This window comes from Helianthus annuus, chromosome 8 (genome assembly GCF_002127325.2).
Source record: "Helianthus annuus cultivar XRQ/B chromosome 8, HanXRQr2.0-SUNRISE, whole genome shotgun sequence".
Classification (NCBI taxonomy): Eukaryota; Viridiplantae; Streptophyta; class Magnoliopsida; order Asterales; family Asteraceae; genus Helianthus; species Helianthus annuus.
The window spans coordinates 156,785,356-156,809,773 of NC_035440.2; the positions used below are offsets into that span (position 1 = coordinate 156,785,356).

General features: G+C 33.0%; 2 long non-coding RNA genes across 34 annotated transcripts; both read right to left on the reverse strand.

Moving 5' to 3' along the window:
• Positions 1-11,025: 11,025 nt before the first annotated feature.
• LOC110873756 lies at positions 11,026-14,035 on the reverse strand. Its single transcript, XR_002555456.2, has 12 exons — positions 13,915-14,035; positions 13,663-13,808; positions 13,510-13,576; positions 13,246-13,432; positions 13,021-13,189; positions 12,824-12,906; positions 12,433-12,742; positions 12,206-12,351; positions 11,846-11,992; positions 11,689-11,757; positions 11,424-11,611; positions 11,026-11,346 (listed from the first exon to the last, which is right to left on the reverse strand). It is a non-coding gene; the product is annotated as an uncharacterized LOC110873756 (long non-coding RNA).
• Positions 14,036-14,306: 271 nt separating this feature from the next.
• On the reverse strand, positions 14,307-22,624 carry LOC110873754. Of its 33 annotated transcripts, none has more exons than XR_004865500.1 (18): positions 22,301-22,619; positions 20,381-22,193; positions 20,209-20,265; positions 19,705-20,137; positions 19,167-19,321; positions 18,915-19,060; positions 18,762-18,828; positions 18,498-18,581; positions 18,252-18,420; positions 18,049-18,131; positions 17,868-17,967; positions 17,658-17,782; positions 17,432-17,577; positions 17,072-17,218; positions 16,914-16,982; positions 16,649-16,836; positions 14,949-16,571; positions 14,309-14,585 (listed from the first exon to the last, which is right to left on the reverse strand). It is a non-coding gene; the product is annotated as an uncharacterized LOC110873754 (long non-coding RNA). The 33 variants fall into 33 exon arrangements; XR_004865492.1 differs by adding an exon at positions 18,645-18,684 and having other exon boundaries at positions 20,209-22,193; XR_004865480.1 differs by having other exon boundaries at positions 14,311-14,585; positions 18,498-18,828; positions 20,381-20,492; positions 20,806-22,193; positions 22,301-22,618.
• Positions 22,625-24,418: the final 1,794 nt, after the last annotated feature.

A 24,418-nucleotide genomic window follows, 5' to 3' on the forward strand; every position in this document is an offset into this window, starting at 1 on the left:
TACACTGGGTATACTTTGGTGTTCATACAATTAAGAAAAGATAAAGTAGAGAAATAATTTAGAGAATTCTCTTCTCTAAATTTCTTTGAAATCGTAGGACTTCTATGTGTGTGTAACTTTATGTCTATTTCCAAAAAGAATTTCCATGTTCATTTTATATTCACACAAAAGAAGACTTACTCATCCCCATTTAATATGACAATAAACAAGATAATAAACCTTGTAATGAATACGGTTTAATTTCTCATTAATCTTGTACTAAACAAGATATTTAATACTGTAACAGACAATATTAAAGTTCAATCAAATGGATTAAAGTGGTCAACCTGAACGCTCCTTTTCATTCATGACAGAATTAAACGAGTTGAGACCATTTAGACGTTAACTCACTAGTGGTTAACCAGTTTTCCGGGTCGCGCGTGCGCGTAGGCGAAGCCGCACCAAGGCTACTGTCCAACTGGCACTTCTATTATTGTTGTAAGCCTGCGCGCGCGCCAAAACTGATCCGCCAGTCCCGCGCCACACTTCAAGGATCTCACGCCATGCCATATGGAGTCGCGTGCCACACAGATGCCACTACGCATACCAGGACGCCACCTGCACTCTCCGCCCTAGACAATGATGGGCGCCATGCGCCTAAGGAGCTCGCGCCGCATCGAGATGCGACATGCTATGGCATCCGCCTACGCCACCAAAGGGTGCGCCGTAAGCGGACCCGCCATGTATCTGACCACGCACTCATGGGCAAAAGTACAAAGGCGGTGTGCGAAGTTCAAAGTGCACCACATTAGGCCTATAGCCCATGTCAAGGAAGCAATTATCCAATTTTCCATCTTTGTTTCAAACATACAACTTCAAGCTTCGATATCTCATTCATCTTAGCTTCATTTTGGACATAGTTTGGTTTGTTATGAAGCTTTCACAACGTAGAACACAAATCCACAAAATAATTATTTATACAACACATATATAAATATTATTATTGGTATCCAAAATATTTAGTGAAAAACTCATTTTCACTAAAATTTCCAACAATCCCCCACATGAATAGAGATCGATTAAAACACACAAAATTCCCCGATGAAAATTTGACAGTCGAGTATTGCTGAATAGGTAGGTGTAGCCTTTAAACCTTCCTTTGTGAAGTATACTTAGCCTACTAGGGTTTTGTAGACGTGATATCCTTGAACAACTCCCCATTTGTGTAAACGACAATATACATTCACACAATACTTTCCCTAGCCGGGCCATCTCCTCATGTTTCGTCTCTAATAATGGTCATGGAGCACTATCCTGGTTCTGGGGAGCTCTAGGAATTATGCCCTAATTCTATTTGAAGCGACCACACTTATCTCCAACATAGGTGATTTCCCTTTAAATCATTAACAGTATTATGGTTCATTATGATTTACACGAATCATTTAACCACATAGTATGCCTAACCTCATAACAATGTCACTGAATATTATAGGAATGGACTAGGATGTATTTAAACACTCTTTTATAGTTTAGGGGGGGGGAGATATATATATATTGGGAGAAGATCATGCGAGAACCACCTCTTATTGCGAGAACCGCGAGAACCAATGTGAACACAACCAAAAATGCCTAAAAATAGCTAAAAATCACACAAAATTTTTTTTAAATATTTTTTATATAAAAATCGCTACTTTTCGAAGCCAAAAAAAAATTAAATTTTAAAAAAAAAAAAAATTTTGGCCACTAAAAGTAGCGATTTGAGCATAAAAAAATATTAAAAAAAATTTTAGATTTTTTTTTAGTTTTTTTTTAGATTTTTTTTAGGTTTTTTGGGGGTTTAGTTTTTAGCATTTTAGCTTGGGGGGGGGGGGGGGAGGGGGTTTTAGGTTTTGGGGGGGGGGTTTGGTTTTCTTTAGGTTTTTTGGAGGTTTTAGTTTTTAGCATTTAGCTTGGGGGGGTTAGGTTTTTTTTTAGGGGGGGGGGGTTTAGGTTTTTTTTTTTGGGGGGGGGGGTGGGGGTTAGGTTTTTTTTTGGTTTTTTTAGGTTATGTTCACATTGGTTCTCCCGGTTCTCACAATAAATGGAGTTCTCGCATGAGCCCTCCCTATATATATATATATATATATATATATATATATATATATATATATATATATATATATATATATATATATATATATAGGGTGGGAGTTGGCTACAAAGTCCATTTTTCCTACAAAGTGTAAAAAGTTATAAAACACCATAATGTCGACCATAAAACACACTCAAAACCTACAAATAACAAAGTGAATATTACTAAAACGCCATATTTGTGGGTTTTGTGTTGTGTTTTGGATGATAAGGCTTTGATTATTGAATGACTAATATTCGTGTGTTTTATATTGATCATCATGTTGTGTTTTATATTCATAGTTTTACGATGATGTGTTTGAAGTTTTTATAGACTTGTAGAGTTTGGATATTGTGTTTTAGTGATATTCACACTGTTATTTGGGGGGGGGGTTTTGAGTGTGTTTTATGGCTGAAATTGTGGTGTTTTATAACTTTGTACACTTTGTAGGAAAAATGGACTTTGTAGCCGAACTCCACCCTATATATATATATATATATATATATATATATATATATATATATATATATAGAACAGAGATCCGTTAGGAACCACCCTTTATTGCGAGAACCGCGAGAACCAATGTGAACACAACCAAAAATGCCTAAAAATGCCTAAGATACACATAAAAAATATTAAAAAAAAACTTTTAGATTTTTTTAAAGATTTTTTTAGGTTTTTGGAGGGTTTAGTTTTTAGCATTTTAGCTTGGGGGTGGAAGGTTTAGGTTTTTTTTTTTTTTTTTTTTTTTTTTTTTTTTGGGGGGGGGGGGGTGGGGCTAGGTTGTTTTTAGGGGTTTTTTTTAGCTATTTTAGGTTGTGTTCACATTGGTTCTCGCGGTTCTCGCAATAAAGGTGGTTCTCACATGAACCTTACCCTATATATATATATATATATATATATATATATATATATATATATATATCTTAGCTCATATATAGACATATATATTAGCTTTACCCCCACAGTGACTACCATTTGGTTCATGATTAAGTTGTCCTATTGAACCTAGATCTTGGGATCTCCAGTCAACTAGGTTAGGTTTCCCTCATGTCCCTTTTTCCATGGCTTTAGTCTCATTCCACAACTTGATTTCTTATCAACCCGTTGGTTGTTGGATTCAAAATTATCTTTGACTTCGTTAAGTCAATAACAATAATTTTCAATTTAGATTAGTTGTTCTAATGTGTTCTTGACTTACTAGTCAGTTTTGCCCCTTAAGACTTATAACTTGTGATCTCATCTTGGATCTAGTTGTGTATCTTATCTTTAGAATGACATGAAACTCAATTCATGGCTAAACACATTTCCATCATGCCTTTGGTATGTCATAATTGACATCTTACTAAATTTTGAATCTAACCAATTGGCATTCGATTCCAATCTACTTGATTGACTCCATCTAACCATTGTGTACTCCACTTGGTCATGTGTTTTCAATATATATATATATATATATTAGGATTGCTAAAATCCTTATGGCCAAACCTTTCACATTAAAATGCAAGTCACCATCACATTTAAGTGTAATTGGATAACATCCAAATGGGGTGATGAAAGGTTCTCCCTTTCATTTCGAGTTTGAGAAAACTTCTCAACTACCATTTCTACATACCCTAAAGGGTTTGTTTCTTAAATTACTCCTCCCCCACATTGCTTGCATTTCAATTAAGTTTAAGTAATATGAGGGGCTGTTTGGTAGCCTCTGAATAGTCATTAATATGCTACCTCTTAATGGAATCATTAAGAATTTTACCAAAGAGAAGGTAGAAGAATGTGACGTGGGATGATTTACCATTCAGAGGTTACCTCTTAACCATTCAGACTTGAGGTTACCTCTTATTCATTCAGAGGTTTTAAACCATTAAGAGGTAGCATCTGAATGGTCATTAAGAGGCTACCAAACAGCCCCTTACTCTTGTGACTTTTTTAGACCCGCGTGATAGGATAAAATTATCCATATCTTTTTGTCAATGTAGTCGTCCAATTTTATTACTCTACTCAGATTAATATTGCTCATAAGAACTTCTGAGTTATATGAGTTCTTCACATATGAAACCGGATAGAATCATTATACATGATCTATTTATTCGATCCTCCCAAGTTATCCCTTTGGACTAAAATGAAGTTATTTATACTTTTGTTTTAGCTCAAAATTCGTTCTTATGTCATCACATATTTTGAATGTTTAAAGTTAATTTAATCTCTGTCGAGCATACAAATGAACAAGTATTAGTCTAGCATGTTTTAGACTACAATACTCTAACATGTGAACAGAAGATGCGTCATTCTAATTCTTCACAGCCTTAACACACTATCTCTTCCGAACATTCGTTTCTTAGTTTAGACACAATAATGAAATTTTATTTCACCATTCTAAAACCATCGGTTTTAGGAAAGTCTCAAAATCATAGTTAAATCCATCCATTAAGAACATAACTCGTTTGCCTTTTATCTCCAAGGCTTCACCACTGACTTTCCAAGGACTTAAACATAAGAGTTAATCCAAGTCACTTTGATGAATGATCTTTGTATAAAATCACTCGAGTCTTGAGATAGTCAATTAGATTGACTCTCAACAACAAGGCATTCACGTATTCTTATAGTGATATCTACATTTACATTGTTGTTTCATTTATACCATGTATTGTGATACTCTCCCAGATTGAGGACCAACCCTCCACATAGTTTAAACAATATTGATGTTGCTAGAAGCATCTACAAGTCCATCACTATTGTAAATTTCCCTTAATAAATTTGATAATTTATTAAAGTCATTTACAATAATAACATATTTTTCTTTCGTATGTTATATTCTTCGAAAACTTATATGTGCATTTACATGTTGATGCTCTCAACATTAGATGACATATCTCGTTTTAGTGCATTTCATCTCAAACCATTCACCACATTTCTCCCGAAGTCGTTATACATTTGATGTTTGATTTGTGACTTATTACATAAGTCATGATCACAACCCGCTCGTTGTGTCTAAATTACTTTTTACACTTTGTATCAAAATTTTTATCCTTTAGACAAATTATTAGTAGTCCAAAATAAATATTTATCTTTTATTATAATTTAATCCATTTGTTTATGTAAAAGAAACCCAAACTGTAGTCCACCATTTTAAATAAAATAAAAGCGAACATATATAAAACAGATACACCAATTATATCTAAACATCAAACCCCAAAGTGTTGTTATCTTTAACACTTTCGACTGAAATAAACGCAATTATATCGTTTCGTGTCATATTTTGAGGTACTACCTCAATGGAACACATATAACGTGTTTCGTCTTGAAACTCTAAACTTGAATAATCACAAGTTGTCCAAAAAAAAATTTAACTACTCGCAAGTAGTTGAGCAACTTATTATATCCGTACAACATTGAGTTGTTTTTCACCAGATAGTCTTTCCGAGACTATTATATGGTTCAAGACGAAATACTTTTCGTGTGATTATTGAATCACTTATAAATCGCAAAGACATGTTTTATTTGTTCAAAACATTTTTCGTTTTTGCAACTGTTTTAAAAAAGTTAAACTATATATATTTATGTTTTGATTACAAATCAAGACAATAAACCTTAAAATAGTTTATAAAAAAAAAGTCTCAAACTCGCTCGTTTGAAGATAAAACCAATACACATTATTTTAACAATTGGTTTATCATATTCAACTCGTTTCTAACCCGCTGTTAGATAATGAACGAGTACCAATCGTCAAGATGAGTGGTTTGTATGATAACTAGTTCTAATACGCTAATTAGAATTTAACTGTTTAACAAACATTCAAAAATTAAGTTTTTATAAAGTAAACCGTTTCTAACGCACTCGTTACCTATAAAACAAATACATATATTCTCATAAGCCGCTTTTGGTTTATTTAAATAACGTTTTCTAACACGTTCATTAGAAATAAACATAAACCTTTTCTAACACGCTTGTTAGAAAATAAACAATTGTCAAACTCTTTAAATCGTTTCTAACACGCTCGTTAGAAGTAATCGATTACAAAATTTGTTTTGAAGTTTATAAAAAATATAAACTATTTGTAATATGCTTATTAGAAATAAACACATAAAAATCGTTTTAACGTATGTGGAAAAAAATCCGTTTCTAACTTGCGCGTTAGAAATTTAATAGTTTAGACGAAATCGTTATAAGGTTTATTATCCAAAATAATTGTCTCCAACACACTCGTTGGTAATTATTTGAAATAATAATCTTTTCTAACACGCTCATTAGAAAATCTAAACGTATTTTTTCTAGTTAGTTTTACACAATCATCGTATCTAACACGCTCATTAGATATAATAGATGATATTAAAACTTGTTATTCTATCAAATTCTAACATGCTCGTTAGAGATACAAAAAGTTTTAATCTTATTATTCTTTCAGCATCAACGTTTCTAACACGCTCGTTAGAAAATATTAAAACTTGTTGTTTTATAAAATAATTATTTTCTAATATGCTCAAACGAAAATATGTATATTTCAAGACTTTTGAAACCAACATTAATATACCAATTATAATTTCTAACATGCTTGTTAGAAAGAAATTAAACGTTACAAACATTTTTCGTATGGAGTTACAAGATATATTTTTCTAGTATGCTCATTAGAAAAATTTAGTATTTCAAAAACATATTGAAATACATATTATTTTGTATATGGTTCGGTTTATCTAAACATGAACAAGAACCATAAACTCTAAAACTTGAATAAAAAAAGTTCGCTTTTGTAACACAGTATTCGGATTAAAGATTGTACTCGAATCATAAAATTAATCCGACTCGTTGCACTAATAACATTTTAACTTACGTGAACCTAAATCCTCGTAGAGAAGGGATTTAATATTGTAGTAAAAATCTTCACGAAATTCTGTTTTAAGATTGTAAGAACTAAGTTCACTTTTTATTAAAATATATTACAAAATAAATAATGAATAATCACGAAAACTCATTATTTGTGGAAAATTCGACTAGTACAATATCGGTTACAAAAACTAAATAAACGAATACAAAATACAATATAATTGTACCAATCTTGATTCAAGTCGACGTATTTGGAAAACTTCAACTACAACTTCTTGTACGAAACTCCGCTGCAAGACAAGCAAAATTTCGTTGTCGGTTTTGGTTGAGGATCGTGTTTGACACGAGGCCCTTAAAATAGATTCCACGTCTCCTCTCATACGGTCTGTTTCTAGGATACAACAATCGAATCAGTAGTTGTACTACCGGAGATGACTCTCACGACTGAGATTACACCAGGTATAATTTGGTGTTCATACAATTAAGAAAAGATGAAGAGAAATAATTTAGAGAATTCTTTTCTCTAAATTTCTTTGGAACCGTAGGAATTCTATGTGTGTGTAACTTTCTGTCTATTTCCAAAATGAATTTCCATGTTCATTTTATATTCATACAAAAGAAGACTTAGACAATAAACAAGATAATAAACATTGTAATGAATACGGTTTCATTTCTCATTAATCTTGTACTAAACAAGATATTTAATATTGTAACAAACAATATTAGAATTCAATAAAATGGATTAAAGTGGTCAACACGAAACGCCCATTCTAATTCATGACAGAATTAAACGAGTTTAGTCCATTTAGATGTTAACTCACTAGTGGTTGACCGGTTTTCCTGGTCGCACGTGCGCGGAGGCGAACTCGCACCAAGGCTACTGTCCAATTGGCACTTCTATTACTATTGTTAACCTGCGCGCGCACCAGAACTGATCTGCCAATCCGCGTGCCACACATTAAGGATCTCACGTCATGCCATATGGAGTCGCGTGCCACACGGATTCCACTACGCATACCATGACGCCACCGGCTCATGAGCCATCCATACTCGTGCGCCACCTGCATTCTCCGCCCTAGCCAATGACGTGCGCCATGCGCCTAAGGAGCTCGTGCCGCATCGATATGCGACATGCCATGGCATCCGCCTACGCCACCTAAGGGTGCGCTATACGCGGACCTGCCATATATCTAACCACGCGCTCATGGGAAAAAAATACAAAGGCGGTGTGCGAAGTTCAAAGTGCACCACATTGGGCCTATAGCCAACGTCACGCACACATACGTGCACCGGGTGCGATGCACCCTTTGGGTCCCCAATAGGGTTTGCCTTTAAGGAAACGATTTACAAGAAGTGTTCCTCTTTATATACCACTTTAAGTTTTGTCATCCCACCTATGTGGGACAAGTTGACAAAGTTCAATCCAATTTTCTCATCTTTGTTTATTCCAAACATACAACTTCAAGATACAATATCTCATTCATCTTAGCTCCATTTTGGACATAGTTTGGTTTATTATGAAGTTTTCACTACACAAACCCACAAAATAATTATTTATATAACACATATATAAATATTATTATTGGTGTCCAAAATATTTTCTCTAAAATTTCCAACATTACTATATATAAGAAATGCCATAGATGCTTATGATCAGTTCAGCAATTAGCCAATTTTTTTTGCCTTTATTTACTATACTGCCACTAAGATGATAATTTGTTGAGATCTGGATATTTTGTGACATTTACACTTTCCCCTATAACAATTATTATAAGTAAGTGAGAAACTCTACAAATCATATGAAAGGTGTTGGAAATATCAAATGGAGAAGTAACTAAATTCTACCTTCAAATAACATGATTATTTTTTAAGAATATATTTTACATAAATAAGTATTAGAGGTTCCTTCTAAATTCTAAATTTATTAAAAAAACATATATAACTAATGGTAAATAAAATGTTTTACGAAGTTCGCATTTGTCTATGTTAGTGTTTTACGTAACGTGGCGTTCGTGTTTTTCTTTTACGATTTTTTGGGTTTTGGTCATTGTTTACTTACTACTTATCATGATTTTACGACCCACTCCCCGTAACACGGGGGTTAAACACTAGTTACATATATAACAGTAATGACATAACTGTTATTTTTTTGTTTTTCAAAACATACTTAATGATGACTTGTTAACTAAATATGTAATTATGAAATGTAGTCTCTTACTCCCCAAAAGGGAACTCTTCAGAGTCAAGAGAAGAAGGTGAAAGGCGAATCTGACTAAGCGTAGAACAAGTTCTCCACTTCTAACAAGTATCCCACCATACATCCAATATCCTTTTCTTCCAAGACTTAAACACCAAAATTCAACGGTCAAAAGTCAAAATTCAAAACCTTCTTTATATTCTGAAAATATATTACATAATACACAATGGTATCATTATTTTCATATTTTAATCACTGATGAAATTTAAATGTTTTGATATAATAATTAACATTGATAGTTTTCCTTAACATTATTAAGTGGTATTCCTGGTTCACTTAAAAACATGTTTAGGTGCCAAGATGAATTCGTTGTTATTAATCTTATAATTATGATATAAATAAAATATTAATGTATTTTTTTAATCCAAACATATAATTTAAAACAATAAATACGACATTAAAGGTTTTTGTTATAAATTTGAAGTTATCGTATCACCAAATTTTATAATTCTAATTTATGTGAACATCAAGAATATTGTTTCTAGTGGAATTTCATCACATGTTGCAACGAGAATTCGGTCTGCATGATTCAGTCTATAATAATACTAGGTTATCACCGGCGAACTTCGCGGGTAGAAAAATTTAAATTATATTAATCGAATTATGTCATTAAAACTTGATCTCGTCTTCTTAGAGTCTGTATTTATTTGGAAAGACTTAACAAAATCTTCAAACATTTGTGTGGACAATTGTGCTATTTTTTTAACTTCCTGAAATCAAGCTTAATTGTGTCGCGGGATATTACTTTTTTATATGGTTATTACAGTAGTGGCCTATAAGTATAAACACATCCAAGTATAGTGTTTCATTTATAACTTTAAATACATTAAACCATTTAGATTGAGATCCATGAATAAAGAAAAGAGTAGAGTAGAGTAGGGTATTGGTCAAAGAAACCAAATTAAAAGTGTCAACAAAACCATGGTTCCTCTTTACCCAATACACCATTTATCAATCAAATTTTCTATTTACATCCACTAACCTACATATCCATTTTCTTGGAGTTCAAAAGAAAACATTTACATCATAACATAACTATGGAATTAACTTTCTTTTTTGATATATTATTGGGAAGAGAGAGCGTGAAGGTAACAAAATTAAGGACTTCTTTACAAAAGAAAAGTTTTGCTGCAAGTCTCGTGTTCACTGCATTTGCAGCGGATTCTTCTAGCTAATGCTTGCAGACTTCCCGCAGAATTGTTAACACATGCTATGTACGATTCTCTTATATTTTCATCAAAAATTTGACCAAAGCGGAAATCGTGTTAGAGCAGTTCTTGAGCGCCAAAGCACCGTCGGGGATCAAAGGCAGAACTTCAAGAACATATAATATAAAGATAACTCTAAGCATCGAAGGTTTAAATAAGAAAACATTTTAGCCAATTGCGGAACACCACCAATGCTTTTAATCGAGTTTCCTACTGATTATTGGAACTAATGATCTTCAAAACCCTTAACCCCTGCTAATATCCCATGTGGGTGTCTTTTATCCTTCACTAATCTTAAAACTCCCACTAAAAGCCACAAACTTGGGGTTGATTTCAGCACCCGTAAACAAAACCTCTATCAGTTTCAGACAATCTATCTTGGTTTCTAAAGGCCCCTCATTCAAAACATCAACCATTAATAGAAATGCTACGTTTATTGTACCTTCTGAATTAAATGCTTGCATCGGCTCATTTCCTGCCTTAATTTATTGATTACTATAAACTCCAACCACGGGCTGGCTCACCAACAAAACAACTTTGAATACCATCAAAGAATGTAAACCCATGAAGTATAACATAAAGAATATGAATACCTTAAATAAACGAAAACAGTTGTTGTTTATCCAATTTGAAATAACATAAAGCAAAAATAACGCATCAAAAGTAAGAATAACATAAATTAGATATATAATTATTGATAAACTCAACTCTAAAGTAGGTTAGAGATAAACTCCAAAGTAGATTACAACACTCGTCATCTATAATGCGATTGTTATACCAATCTTCATACCCTTCTTAGTAAAGGTGACTAATCTCATTAGTAAAAAAACAAATAATACTTAAATTAACGGAAGCCATTATTAAAGTGCTATCTTCTTCAACAGTTTTCATTTGCTCTGGAACCAGTATGCCGTTCCCATTTGGATGGAGTTTGCTTCCTGGTCCCACATGAACCACACTTACACTGAATCCTGTTACAAAATAAAACGAAAATTATAGTCAATAAACAATCAAAGCATTATATTAAATTCGAGAACGGTGATCTTACAGATGAAGATTTGGATAGTAAATGCCTTCAACGTCCATACAGACGACAACTATTTTGTCAGGAAGTGTAATCTGGTCATTGCTTTCTGTACAACTGCTGACTTTAGATTGACTTTCGTCTACAACCGATTGGTCAAATGAAAACTGACCCTTGCATTCTGGGAAGTAATATTCATTGTTTTCCGGATCCTTAAATCAATATAATCAATTGAGTTAAACTATTAAAAGTTATGAAACAATATAATTAATAGGAAATATGGTGATACCGTGAAGTGATTGCTTGAAATTTCATTGTATTAAGCATGTACCCAAAGATTACAACCATCACATTACATCTAAAAATACGAAGATGCCCAGAAAAACATCAGAATCCCTCATTGTTCAAAGATGAAGTTATGAAAACATGACTGCAACAAAAATTACCTTCTTATGATTGAAATATTCATGATCAAGATCTGTAGCAGGTCCCACATGGATCTCAACCAGATCCGATTCGCTAGGACGTTCTTGTCTATCTCTATATCCAGAATTCAAATGCTCGTTTTCTATACTGTACGCCTCTTATATTGCCTAAAAAAGTGAAATAAATTACAAAAATTACCAAAGCAATTACGGAAAAAACAACCAAAAACAAAATGCGATTACAAAATGCAACATTGTATGCAAGAACCATGAATTTGTTTGTAAATTACACATCTCTACAATTAACCCACAAAAAAACACGATAAATTATCAAATTACGACTTTAGTCGATACTTCAGTGAGATTGTTTTTTGTTTTTACCTTAACAAATGAATCGGGTGGAATCCGTAAAAGCCCAACTGCAGGTTCCATCTTTTCACCGCTTAGAAAAGCAACCTCCGGTCGAAACCACGCACATATTACATGGATCCACAATGTATCAATATTAGTCGGCTTCAATGCACCACCTGTAGAAGAACCATGATACAGAAAATTGAAGGAAAAGAATAAAACCTATAATTCCAAAAGTGTGAAATGACAATTTTAACCTTTTACAGGGCAAAGGCAACATTATCGCTCAACCTCGGGTGTTTCACACGCCCGACAAACCCAAGATGTGAAATCATTCATATCTCTAACTCCATAGCATTCTTGATGAACATGGATTTGACATCTGATGAGAAGGAACTTATATTAATAGGTAAACTGTTTACATATTGTTGCATTACATACCGAAAAGAATAAACTTATAAAAGGACATGTTGTAGATAATGATTTTGTTATCATCATAATCTTCATCCCATCTACAAATTGCACATCGTTCGGTTGTCCACTTTGCATAAACAGATTCATACTTCTCTACGGTTTCAAAAACAAATAGCATTTGTATACCATCAAAGAATGTAAACCCATGAAGTATAACATAAAGAATATGAATACCTTGAATAAACGAAAACAGTTGTTGTTCATCTAGTTGATTCGAAAAGAGCCTTAGCGTAATAATCAATTTTATAATCTGCAAGCTGAAATGTTAAATGTTAAAAAGTGTAATAATAATAATAATAATAATAATAATAATAATAATAATAATAATAATAATAATAATAATAATAATAATAATAATGGATATAACATACTTTAATCAAAGTAGATGAGATGAAAAACAAACGTATTTTTCTGGCGGTAACATCAAATCTTTGAGTTTAATGCTGACTTTCCACTTTTTTTGCTCTGGAACCAGTATGTCGTTCCCATTCGGATGGAGTTTGCTTCCTGGTCCCACATGAACCACACTTACACTGAATCCTGTTACAAAATAAAACGAAAATTAGAGTCAATAAACAATCAAAGCATTATATTACAGTGAAGATTTGGATAGAAAATGCCTTCAACGTCCGTACAGACGACATCTATTTTGTCAGGAAGTGTACTCTGGTCGTTGCTTTCTGTACAACTGCTGACTTTAGATTGAATTTCGTCTACAACCGATTGGTCAAATGAAAACTAACCCTTGCATTATGGGAATTAATATTCATTGTTTTCCGGATCCTTAAATCAATATAATCAATTGAGTTAAACAATTAAAAGTCATGAATCAACATAATTAATAGGAAATATGGTGATACCGTGAAGCGATTGCTTGAAATTTCATTGCGTTCAGCATGTACCCAAAGATTAACCATCACCGTACGTCTAAAAATACGAAGATGCCCAGAAAACATCAGAATCCACTCATTGTTTAAAGATGAAGTTATGAAAACATGACTGCAACAAATTACCTTCTTATGATTGAAATATTCATGATCAAGATCTGTAGCAGGTCCCACATGGATCTCAACCAGATCCGATTTGCTAGAACGTTCTTGTCTATCTCTATACCAGAGTTCAAATGCTCGTTTTCTATACTGTACGTCTCTTTAATTGCCTAAAAAAGTGATAAATTACAAAAATTACCAAAGCAATTACGAAAAAAACAACCAAAATACAAAATGCGATTACAAAATAATATACGGACATAAAAGTCACTCCACCTCTCCAAATATTCCAACATTTACCCGACTTGTCCTCGCCCAATTTTAATCATCTCCGCCAAGTTTCAAAAACAATTTTAATGCGGAGTTTGATCCACAATAAAACGTTCCACCAAATCACTTTCGCCTGTATAACACACAAATATACCTAAATAGTGTCGAAATCGAATTAACATAATAGCGTAAAAACAAACCTAAAATCATAGATCTACAACAACTTTAATGCTAATAAAAAGATAATAAAACACTCATGAAATAAATTGAGAATTTTAACTTTAAATTTCACATTCCAAACCTACTAAACACAATTACGATGTTTAAAAGCTTCAAATTGAAAACGTACGATGGTGTTCAAGGAATTAAACCACAAATACGTCAAATCGTTGAAACAACGTTTAAAAAGAAACAGGTAATTTTAAGTTAAACTCACCAGATTGAATAACCCTAATAAGATTGAATCCCCGATTTAAAAAAATAATAAGATGAACCAGCTGTTTCAAAGTAGGATGGATGAAAAAAATGAATTAGACAAGTTATGAGATTGAATCGCTAAAGCAATATGTGTCATATGAAGCATAATTCCTTCATCTCTCTGCCAAAATCGGTGGTCATCGGCGTCCTCCAGCAGGCTAGATAATGATGATCCGTGTAATCAGCATATCATTTCCTTTCTACCATTGGATTTTTCTTCAGCCTTCTTAAAGCTTGCAAGACTTGAAAGAGTAATATCACATTCTAAGGTTTCTCAAACTACATATGCCGGTCAATCACCGCAGCTTTCTTCATCAATGGATTCCCTTCATTGCTGCCACCTTTTGTGTAGGTAGATTAAATTATCTTCGTCGGGAAAGAGGCGGTAATGTGTGCGGCAATACATATGGTGGGCAGATGAAGACGCGTGAAAAGATGGGAAACCTATAAGGGAACACGTGGTATTGACCGGCTTATGTAGATTTGAGAAACCTGAGAACCGTTTAACTGTTCATTTCACTTTCCTTATTAACAGATATTCATAGTAGTGGAATTCACAATACCTTTACGGCTATTGCTTGATGACGCCTGATTGCATTGTCTCCAAACAAACGCTCATTTCAACTGGACACCTTTAATTAACCAATCAAAAACATCAATTCATAAAAATTCGTAACAAAAACAGTTAAAAGTAACCTAATCAATGTACTCCCGAAACCTAACTCATCGAATAGGAAAAAAACTCACCAAATCGAAACAACGAGTATTCCGGCACCGTCTTTGGTGTTCATCTCACATAATTGAAACATGAATCGCAAGTTCACGACATATAATCGGAAAACATGAAGTTCTTATAAATGTAAAACACAAATAACGTTTTTAAAACCCTAAGCGATGAACAAATCTAAACAAATGAACCAACACATTTTTTTAAAACCCTAAAAGATGAATAAATGATGGTAAATCAAGTTTTTACAAATCATAAAAAACTTACATTGATAGTACCAGCTACATGTAAATCATTACTTTGAGAGACAAAAATACATAAAGGCTTTTAAAGTCTCATTTACATAAAGAATTTACTCTAGTATCTGAGGCATAAACACTTGCATATGTTTTAGATGTTTTCTGAAACGTAAGACTGCAAGTTCGAGCTAGAATGTGTTAATTACCTTTGTAAGACTGCTAAGAGTTAAGACCAGGCCACTAATGATCCAGCAACAATGTAGATAGTTGCACGCTACATATATAACAAAATTAGATCTTGAAAAGTAAGATTTGTTTTAAAACGGAAGGCTGTAATAAATCTCAAAATCAAAAAAGTGAGTTTCATCATTCATGTAGCCTATTCATGAGTTAGCAAGGAAAAAGAAGAGTGATAATATAGGTCTAACCAGCTAACCGCGGTCTAAAACATCCAAAATTGACCTGGAACCAAAACACGTCTAAATCCCCGAAATTTGGTCTAACCAACTAAGCTATTCCAGCTTCTATTATGGTTTGAGGCTTTCTAAGTTTTTTGTTATATATTGTTTATTATTTTTTTTGTTACCTGATGTTTTGATTATGAGTTATTGCACAAAAAAACTTGGTTTATTCAGAGCTCATCCTTAAATACCTTAAATACGATGAACCCTAACTTGCAAAGCAAAACCCCAATTGAAAAAAAAAATACTTAGTTTTGTGCATTTACCTAAACCGAAACATCAATGAAATTGACAAAGTTCATAGGAATAACACATCAAAACAATCTCTTAATCTCTTAAGATACTTATGTTTGAATCAAACAAAAAAAATATACATTCGAATGCAAAGAATGCATATGCTTCAACTATTATCCAATTTGAAATAACATAAAGCAAAAATAACGCATCAAAAGTAAGAATAACATAAATTAGATATATAATTATTGATAAACTCAACTCTAAAGTAGGTTAGAGATAAACTCCAAAGTAGATTACAACACTCGTCATCTATAATGCGATTGTTATACCAATCTTCATACCCTTCTTAGTAAAGGTGACTAATCTCATTAGTAAAAAAACAAATAATACTTAAATTAACGGAAGCCATTATTAAAGTGCTATCTTCTTCAACAGTTTTCATTTGCTCTGGAACCAGTATGCCGTTCCCATTTGGATGGAGTTTGCTTCCTGGTCCCACATGAACCACACTTACACTGAATCCTGTTACAAAATAAAATGAAAATTATAGTCAATAAACAATCAAAGCATTATATTAAATTCGAGAACGGTGATCTTACAGATGAAGATTTGGATAGTAAATGCTTTCAACGTCCGTACAGACGACAACTATTTTGTCAGGAAGTGTAATCTGGTCATTGCTTTCTGTACAACTGCTGACTTTAGATTGACTTTCGTCTACAACCGATTGGTCAAATGAAAACTGACCCTTGCATTCTGGGAAGTAATATTCATTGTTTTCCGGATCCTTAAATCAATATAATCAATTGAGTTAAGCTATTAAAAGTTATGAAACAATATAATTAATAGGAAATATGGTGATACCGTGAAGTGATTGCTTGAAATTTCATTGTATTAAACATGTACCCAAAGATTACAACCATCACATTACATCTAAAAATACGAAGATGCCCAGAAAAACATCAGAATCCACTCATTGTTCAAAGATGAAGTTATGAAAACATGACTACAACAAAAATTACCTTCTTATGATTGAAATATTCATGATCAAGATCTGTAGCAGGTCCCACATGGATCTCAACCAGATCCGATTCGCTAGAACGTTCTTGTCTATCTCTATATCCAGAATTCAAATGCTCGTTTTCTATACTGTACGCCTCTTATATTGCCTAAAAAAGTGAAATAAATTACAAAAATTACCAAAGCAATTACGAAAAAAACAACCAAAAACAAAATGCGATTAGAAAATGCAACATTGTATGCAAGAACCATGAATTTGTTTGTAAATTACACATCTCTACAATTAACCCACAAAAAAACACGATAAATTATCAAATTACGACTTTAGTCGATACTTCAGTGAGATTGTTTTTTCTTTTTACCTTAACAAATGAATCGGGTGGAATCCGTAAAAGCCCAACTGCAGGTTCCATCTTTTCACCGCTTAGAAAAGCAACCTCCGGTCGAAACCACGCTCATATTACATGGACCCACAATGTATCAATATTAGTCGGCTTCAATGCACCACCTGTAGAAGAACCATGATACAGAAAATTGAAGAAAAAAATAAAACCTATAATTCCAAAAGTGTGAAATGACAATTTTAACCTTTTACAGGGCAAAGGCAACATTATCGCTCAACCTCGGGTGTTTCACACGCCTGACAAACCCAAGATGTGAAATCATTCATATCTCTAACTCCATAGCATTCTTGATGAACATGGATTTGACATCTGATGAGAAGGAACTTATATTAATAAGTAAACTGTTTACATATTGTTGCATTACATACCGAAAAGAATAAACTTATAAAAGGACCTGTTGTAGATAATGATTTTGTTATCATCATAATCTTCATCCCATCTACAAATTGCACATCGTTCGGTTGTCCACTTTGCATAAACAGATTCATACTTCTCTACGGTTTCAAAAACAAATAGCATTTGTATACCATCAAAGAATGTAAACCCATGAAGTATAACATAAAGAATATGAATACCTTGAATAAACGAAAACAGTTGTTGTTCATCTAGTTGATTCGAAAAGAGCCTTAGCGTAATAACCAATTTTATAATATGCAAGCTGAAATGTTAAATGTTAAAAAGTGTAATAATAATAATAATAATAATAATAATAATAATAATAATAATAATAATAATAATAATAATAATAATAATAATAATAATAATGGATATAACATACTTTAATCAAAGTAGATGAGATGAAAAACAAACGTATTTTTCTGGCGGTAACATCGAATCTTTGACTTTAATGCTGACTTTCCACTTTTTTTGCTCTGGAACCAGTATGTCGTTCCCATTCGGATGGAGTTTGCTTCCTGGTCCCACATGAACCACACTTACACTGAATCCTGTTACAAAATAAAACGAAAATTAGAGTCAATAAACAATCAAAGCATTATATTAAAATCGAGAACGGTGATCTTACAGTGAAGATTTGGATAGAAAATGCCTTCAACGTCCGTACAGACGACGTCTATTTTGTCAGGAAGTGTACTCTGGTCATTGCTTTCTGTACAACTGCTAACTTTAGATTGAATTTCGTCTACAACCGATTTGTCAAATGAAAACTAACCCTTGCATTATGGGAATTAATATTCATTGTTTTCCGGATCCTTAAATCAATATAATCAATTGAGTTAAACAATTAAAAGTCATGAATCAATATAATTAATAGGAAATATGGTGATACCGTGAAGCGATTGCTTGAAATTTCATTGCGTTCAGCATGTACCCAAAGATTAACCATCACCCTACATCTAAAAATACGAAGATGCACAGAAAACATCAGAATCCACTCATTGTTTAAAGATGAAGTTATGAAAACATGACTGCAACAAATTACCTTCTTATGATTGAAATATTCATGATCAAGATCTGTAGCAGGTCCCACATGGATCTCAACCAGATCCGATTTGCTAGAACGTTCTTGTCTATCTCTATACCAGAGTTCAAATGCTCGTTTTCTATACTGTATGTCTCTTTAATTGCCTAAAAAAGTGATAAATTACAAAAATTACCAAAGCAATTACGAAAAAAACAACCAAATTACAAAATGCGATTACAAAATAATATACGGACATAAAAGTCACTCCACCTCTCCAAATCTTCCAACATTTACCCGACTTGTCTTCGCCCAATTTTAATCATCTCCGCCAAGTTTCAAAAACAATTTTAATGCGGAGTTTGATCCTCAATTAAACGTTCCACCAAATCACTTTCGCCAGAATGCTTTATAACACACAGATATACCTAAATAGTGTCGAAATCGAATTAACATAATGGTGTAAAAACAAACCTAAAATCATAGATCTACAACAACTTTAATGCTAATAAAAAGATAATAAAACACTCATGAAATAAATTGAGAGTTTTAACTTTAAATGTCACATTCCAAACCTACTAAACACAATTACGATGTTTAAAAGCTTCAAATTGAAAACGTACGATGGTGTTCAAGGAATTAAACCACAAATACGTCAAATCATTGAAACAACGTTTAAAAAGAAACAGGTAATTTTAAGTTAAACTCACCAGATTGAATAACCCTAATAAGATTGAATCCCCGATTTAAAAAAATAATAAGATGAACCAGCTGTTTCAAAGTAGGATGGATGAAAAAAAACGAATTAGACCTGTTATGAGATTGAATCGCTAAAGCAATATGTGTCATATGAAGCATAATTCCTTCATCTCTCTGCCAAAATCGGTGGTCATCGGCGTCCTCCAGCAGGCTAGATAATGATGATCCGTGTAATCAGCATATCATTTCCTTTCTACCATTGGAATTTCCTTCAGCCTTCTTATAGCTTGCAAGACTTGAAAGAGTAATATCACATTCTAAGGTTTCTCAAACTACATATGCTGGTCAATCACCGCAGCTTCCTTCATCAATGGATTCCCTTCATTGCTGCCACCTTTTGTGTAGGTAGATTAAAATATCTTCGTCGGGAAAGATGCGGTAATGTGTGCGGCAATACATATGGTGGGCAGATGAAGACGCGTGAAAAGATGGGAAACCTATAAGGGAACACGTGGTATTGACCGGCATATGTAGATTTGAGAAACCTGAGAACCGTTCAACTGTTCATTTCACTTTCCTTATTAACAGATATTCATAGTAGTGGAATTCACAATACCTTTACGGCTATTGCTTGATGACGCCTGATTGCATTGTCTCCAAACAAACTGGACACCTTTAATTAACCAATCAAAAACATCAATTCATAAAAATTCGTAACAAAAACAGTTAAAAGTAACCTAATCAATGTACTCCCGAAACCTAACTCATCGAATAGGAAAAAAACTCACCAAATCGAAACAACGAGTATTCCGGCACCGTCTTTGGTGTTCATCTCACATAATTGAAACATGAATCGCAAGTTCACGACATATAATCGGAAAACATGAAGTTCTTATAAATCTAAAACACAAATAATGTTTTTAAAACCCTAAGCGATGAACAAATCTAAACAAATGAACCAACACATTTTTTTAAAACCCTAAAAGATGAATAAATGATGGTAAATCAAGTTTCTACAAATCATAAAAAACTTACATTGATAGTACCAGCTACATGTAAATCATTGCTTTGAGAGACAAAAATACATAAAGGCTTTTAAAGTCTCATTTACATAAAGAATTTACTCTAGTATCTGAGGCATAAACACTTGCATATGTTTTAGATGTTTTCTGAAACGTAAGACTGCAAGTTCGAGCTAGAATGTGTTAATTACCTTTGTAAGACTGCTAAGAGTTAAGACCAGGCCACTAATGATCCAGCAACAATGTAGATAGTTGCACGCTACATATATAACAAAATTAGATCTTGAAAAGTAAGATTTGTTTTAAAACGGAAGGCTGTAATAAATCTCAAAATCAAAAAAGTGAGTTTCATCATTCATGTAGCCTATTCATGAGTTAGCAAGGAAAAAGAAGAGTGATAATATAGGTCTAACCAGCTAACCGCGGTTTAAAACATCCAAAATTGACCTGGAACCAAAACACGTCTAAATCCCCGAAATTTGGTCTAACCAACTAAGCTATTCCAGCTTCTATTATGGTTTGAGGCTTTCTAAGTTTTTTGTTATATATTGTTTATTATTTTTTTTTGTTACCTGATGTTTTGATTATGAGTTATTGCACAAAAAAACTTGGTTTATTCAGAGCTCATTCTTAAATACCTTAAATACGATGAACCCTAACTTGCAAAGCAAAACCCCAATTGAAAAAAAAAAAATACTTAGTTTCGTGCATTTACCTAAACCGAAACATCAATGAAATTGACAAAGTTCATATGAATAACACATCAAAACAATCTCTTAATCTCTTAAGATACTTATGTTTGAATCAAACAAAAAAAATATACATTCGAATGCAAAGAATGCATATGCTTCAACTATTATCCAATTTGAAATAACATAAAGCAAAAATAACGCATCAAAAGTAAGAATAACATAAATTAGATATATAATTATTGATAAACTCAACTCTAAAGTAGGTTAGAGATAAACTCCAAAGTAGATTACAACACTCGTCATCTATAATGCGATTGTTATACCAATCTTCATACCCTTCTTAGTAAAGGTGACTAATCTCATTAGTAAAAAAACAAATAATACTTAAATTAACGGAAGCCATTATTAAAGTGCTATCTTCTTCAACAATTTTTATCGATTTTTAATCTAAACAGAGGTAGCCATGTAAAAATCAAAATCTCAAGTATGTACACAATAACTTTAATACCCAATATGATTAAAAACCTTAAATCATGAAAATAAGCGATAAACAAAATCAAAATCATTGGTATTCCACATAATTAATTGATAAAAAAATCAAAAACGAAATTAACATACCTGAGGAAATCGATTGCAACAGGGGTGGTTTTGAAATTCAATCGATTTTTATTAGAATTCGAGAAGAAGGTGAAAAGCAATCCAGAACATAGTTAGACTTCTATGGACAAACAACAATAAAAATAATCTGGTATTTACAAATTATTAAGAGATAATCAAAATCAAAAGCGTAGATAAACATACCTGTGGAAATCGCTTGCAAGGGACATCCTTTTGAAAGGAATCAAATGTTTTGGATGAGAAATCGAGAAGCAGGTGAAGGGCAAGAGCTGTGAGAAAAACCTCATTTAGTATGTAGGGTTTATAAACTCAAAAAAGAAAACAATTAATACAATTTCAATCAGAAAGCAAACTCCTTAAAAGCAAAACAACATACCATCATAAAGAAAGGGAAGTGGCTCGGCTATCCCTGGCGGAGTATTCACAGGGGGTACTGCAGAACATGTGCGAGCCCCTTTTAATGGGGAGATACGACTGATGAAGGATTATTGAACGAAGAACAGGATGAACAACTTTGGTTTCTACGGTTGTGGAGAATGTCAAAGCGTGAGAAAGAAGAATAGAAATGCACCAGGGTTTCGAGCGGCGAAGAATCCAATGATCTGATTTGATCTGAGAGAATCGGCAAAGAGGAGAGGCGGAGAGATGGAGAGATGGAGCGTGTATTAGGGTTTGGAAATGAAGCAGTCAAAAAAAGATAAAGCTTTTATATAGATCCGAATTAATGGGTAATGGTTGACCTGAAAAAAAAAAAAACGGACCCCGTGTCCCACTGAACATGAGATGAAGTGGAATTCAAAACAAACACTAAACCAATTTACCAAATACTCTAATCTGGCAAATCTTGAACAATATTCCTATCTATACAATAAGAGTAAAGGGGCAGAAGAAAAAAAGGAAGCCATGGAGCAATTTTGCTTATTTGGAATCTTATGGTTGAATAGAGGGTGATTTTGGGAGGGAATCCATCTCAATTCTCAATACACAAACCAAAATTCTCAAAACACAAACAAAAAATGAAACCATCTCATTTATTAATATATATAGATCAGAACCCTAGTGACATTCAGTATACTAACAAAAGAGAAAACTAAAAAAATAAAGACGTGATACACCTAGAATGATACTTTACATGTGTCACACCTTACTTTTGCGAAAGTGTGGTTAATTGGTGTGACTTCTTAATACCATAGCATTCAATTATAACAACGCTATATGATAAAAACCCAAAAGATATTCATCCATAAAAGTTATGTTTGAAAATACCACACATACTTGTCTGAAGACATTGACACCAAATTTAAGTTACAAACCATGACTTGTTTAAATGAGTTCACTAAGACTCAACAAAAGACGTTAATTAAAAACCAAGTTTAGGAACATGTATCCCGTCTAGGAATAGGATACACCTCCAAAACTTTACGACCATGGATGACATCCTTTATTCAAACACAGCTTGAAACACATGCAACACTTGCCAGATCCACTAGTTCCCTGAAATACATGTAGTTTAAAAACATCAACAAAAGTTGAGCGAGTTCATGTGTATGTGTGTATGAATAAACCTTTGAAATATGTATGTATGTATGTATGTCCCTGGTATGTAGCAATAAGGAAAAACAGATCACCAATGGGTTGCAAAGCCAATGGTATGTGTGAAATGGTGCAGGAAGACTCAAACCTAGCAGATTTGTTACCGGGCCTCTGGCTGGAAGACATAGTCACCCTATGGGTCATCCTGGTCCCCATGGGTGTGGGGTCGCTACACCCAAATAGATATATCACTCATGTCCCTCGGTTCTACAACGAGGATTAATGGCCTTAAGTGTTATACCCACCTTTCACATGATCTAGCAGTAAAACCCTCCTTAAGCTAATCATACCATGTATAAAACGTTTGTAATAATCGTAACATGTATTTCACCCCCCGAAGTATAAAACTGAAAACAGTTAAAAGAAAAGGGGGACATGAACTCACAGTAATGCGTCTTTAGAACTAGCAACTCAAGTCTCCGTAGGTAACACGGCTACCTACAGTGTACTAACGTCTATTAGACGAACGGGCCATGCCTTGGCTTAGAGTTTAACGTTTTTGAGTTGCATTTCTTATGTTATTCCAAGATATAATTATTCGTTAAAATAATTAGTATTTCAACTTAAATTATATTTAGTTTGGAATAATTGTTTAAACAATATTTTGTAACAATACTTCTCAAGTATTTAATTTCGTATTTCCTTCCCAAGGATGGGGGTATTTCATACATGTATATTTGTAGTCTTGGATAATATATTTTTAAGTCGCACTTAGAAAATATATATATAACTTATTGTCTAAAATAATGTATTCCAAGAAAATATATATTTTTCCCAAAAATCATATATCTTCTAAATATACTAGGAAAATATATTTTTATCTCCCAAAAATAATATATTTTCTTTTTGTCGAAAATATGATATAACTTGGCAATATATACAAAACTCATATTTTCACTTC